The 3,402-nt window shown below is 41.4% G+C and overlaps 1 pseudogene; it reads right to left on the bottom strand.

The window, feature by feature from the left end:
* Positions 1 to 2,170: 2,170 nt before the first annotated feature.
* On the bottom strand, positions 2,171 to 2,757 carry LOC118669424 (annotated as a pseudogene).
* Positions 2,758 to 3,402: the final 645 nt, after the last annotated feature.

The following is a 3,402-nucleotide window of genomic DNA, read 5'->3' on the forward strand; positions in this document are numbered from 1 at the left end:
TGAGAACCACTGCCTTAGTAAATGAAATTGTTTTCTTGTTTACATTTTAGGATTGCTTGCTGCTATCATGTAGAAATACAACTGATCTTTATGTTGATCTTGTATCCTACAAAGTTGCTGACTCATCTACTAGCTATAATAATTATTTTGTGGATTCTTTAAGGTTTTCTATATATAAGATCATGTCATCTGTGAACATAGGATAAATTTTCTATTTTTGCAAAACATGTTATTGGGATTTTGAGAGAGATTGCATTGAGCCTGTAGATCACTTTGGGTAATTTGGACATCATTTGTTAAAAAAAATATACATTTTTTTTATTGCTTTCAGAGAGGAAGGGAGAGGGAGAGAGAGTTAGGAACATCAGTGATAAGTGAGAATCATTGATTGGATGCCTCCTTCTGGGGATCGAGCCCGCAACCCAGGCATGTGCCCTTGACCAGAATTGAACCTGGGATTCTTCAGTCTGCAGACCAATGCTCTATCAACTGAGCTAAACCAGCTAGAGCAATGTGGACATCTTAACAGTATTAAGTTTTCAACCCATGGACATTTATTTGTATCTTCTTTAATTTGTTTCAGCAATGTTTTATAGTTTTCAGTGTATGTCTTTCATCATCTTGATTAGATTATTCTTAAGTATTTTATTATTTTCAATGCTGTTGTAAATGGAATTATTTTATTAATTTTCTTTTCCGAATGTTCATTGTTAGCGTATACCTATTTCTCAGTTTGGTGAGCTATCATTCTCATGATTTTTTTCCCTTGATTGGGCAGGGTTTTATTTAGTTTTTGAACATATTTAAAATAATTATATTTTAAATTTTTGTCTAGTAAGTCCGATATCTGTGCTTCTTTGGGGAGAGTTTCTTTTAAAATTTTGTATGGTGCATAATTTCTTGTTCTGTTACATGCCTTGTAATTTTCGTTGAAAAAAATTACATTTTCAATAGTCTGATAGTACAAATTTGGAAATCATATTCTCCTTCCCCCCTTCACTTTTTGTTGCTTCTTATTGTAGTTGTTGTTATCCATTCATTGGCTTTTCTGAACTATTTTGTGCAATCTTTATTCTTTTTTTCCCCTGCAATAACTGTTTTTATTTTTAATTTATCCTAAACAATCAGGAGGAGGGAAAACAAACACTTTTCAAATTCCGTATTCTCGTTTTAAGATAAAGAATCAAAGTTTGCCACAGAGAACAAGAATCTCTATAAGCATTAACGTTTTAAGGATATAGAAGCCCTTTGTGTATACTAGTATTTCACTATTTTTATTATCAGCTTACTCTTTTTTGAATGACCTATACTATGGCCCCAATGTTAACTTTTAACAGGACTCACTAATCACTTCTATATGCTTAGTCACTGGCACAATCCATGTTTCACCTTGGCTTCAACCAAGTCTTATTATTTTGTTGTTTTATTTTTATAGCAGTATTAAATGTTGTCCTATAGAAGTATTTCTCCTAGTTCTATTTGAAGGTCTGTATTAGAGAACAAGCACCAACAGACTCATTGACTACCCACATACTCAGGCTTCCCTAATAGTACTTAAACCCCTCGGCCAAGAATGCCTTTTTTATGGCAGGTCTGGCCTGGGGAGATGGTAGCAGTAATCAATGAAGTAGGCCTGTCCTCTGACAGTCTGCCTAACAAAGCCAAGGACCTACTGGACAGTAGACATAAGGGAAGTCGATTATTCTTCCATCTAGCCACTCCCACTTGGGTCATCAACTCTCACCTTCTACAGGCACGAACTTAGGGTGTCAAAAGTAGTTCCCATGAGAGCTTACCAGCCTGTCTTTGACCAGGCTCCTCCAGGAAATGATTACTCTGGTAGAATTCTTAAAACACAAGAACTTCCTCTTTGCCTCAGAAGAGTAAGAAAACATGTACAATATAAGTGTAAAGCAATAAATTCTAATCAATGCTGCAAAAGACTGTGTTGTTGTAAAATCAATAAGCTCAAACTAACTTTCTGAAAATATTTTTTTAGAATGGGCTAGGTAACTAAAAAATTTGCCCATGTATGTTCTTAGCTTCCATTCTATTTAAACATTTTTAGAGCAAGTAGTTACTATAATGGGAGAGAAAATAAAAAGATCATATATCTGAACCTAAACCTAAATATGAAAATGGATCTTAACCGTTTTCCAAAGAAATATGTTTAAAGGGCTTTACTATGCAGAGCTACGGCTTCCAGGAAGGGTTGCAAATCCGTCTCTGCAGACGAGCTAGTTTCCCTGGAAGTAGCCGGGAGGGGACACGACCGGGCAGCCTTGGGGGAGCTCTAGAGTTTCGCGGTGGAGGAACTTTCCCACATAAGAAGCTGATCAAATCTTCTCTACAAATAGTCCTGTGCTTTTTAACCCAAGCCAATGCATGCTTATGGCGTCGCTGATAGCCCATCTGAATTCCATGATCAAATCTTCGCTGATGGGTGTCCACGCTTCCTTTGTAGAGGTTGGCGGCGGCGGTGGCTGCGTTTTGGAGGGGCACCCAGAGAGAAAGTCCTTGTGCCGACACACTGGGTCTTTGTAGAGCCGGGCCACAGCGGTGGCCGAGTCCTGGAAGAGACGCAGCAGCTTCTGCGGCTTGTGCTCGGGCTGCGCCCCAGCCAGCGCGGCCTCCTGCGGCTCCGGGGGTAGCTGCTCCTGCTCGGCCTCGGCCAGGCACTGTCGCTCCCACTTGAGAACCAATTATCCGGCGGTGCTCCTGGATCTCGCCCTTGCCCCCTTCCTACCGCTCCTCCATCCTCCTGGCGGCCTAGGCCTCCTGCTCCCACCCCTGGGCCCCGCTAAAGGTCGCCGCCACCCCTCGCCTCCAATTCCAAGCCTGTCTACCGTCCCCCCAGGGCAGCCGCTGCTGACACCCTAGACCTCCCCGCAGCCGTGCCAGCCACACTTTATTCTTTATCATATTTGGCCACTGAATTCTCTGTTCCGTTAACCTGGTGATCAGCTGGCGATTGGACAAAGGTTTCTTTAGATGGCTGAAGAGAAAACCTCCCAGTGTGGGGGTGACTGTGTTTGTGAGTCTGGACATGCCTTCAATCCTTAGCCAGGAAGGTTGCCACTCTGCTGAGCCTTCCCTTCCTGCTTGTGTGCCACACCCAGACTGGTGAGAGGTGAGAATTTAGGGCCTTCTCCTGTCTTTTCTGAATGTGCACACACTACCTTCTGGGTTCCCAATATTTTGTAGCTTTTCCAAACCCTTATTCTTCAAAGCATCTCCTTCTGTAGCCTTTCTTCCTTGTGGGTCTGTTATCTACCCTGTCACCCATCACCCTTAGCTATGACTAAACTATTTGCTTGGCAAAAATATTTTGTGCAGCTATTTGAGGATAGACTAAAATGGTAAACAGGGATTTTGCTACTTTGTTTGAACATATTCTCTGTG

This window comes from Myotis myotis, unplaced genomic scaffold, assembly GCF_014108235.1.
Source record: "Myotis myotis isolate mMyoMyo1 unplaced genomic scaffold, mMyoMyo1.p scaffold_m19_p_14, whole genome shotgun sequence".
In the NCBI taxonomy this organism is placed as follows: domain Eukaryota; kingdom Metazoa; phylum Chordata; class Mammalia; order Chiroptera; family Vespertilionidae; genus Myotis; species Myotis myotis.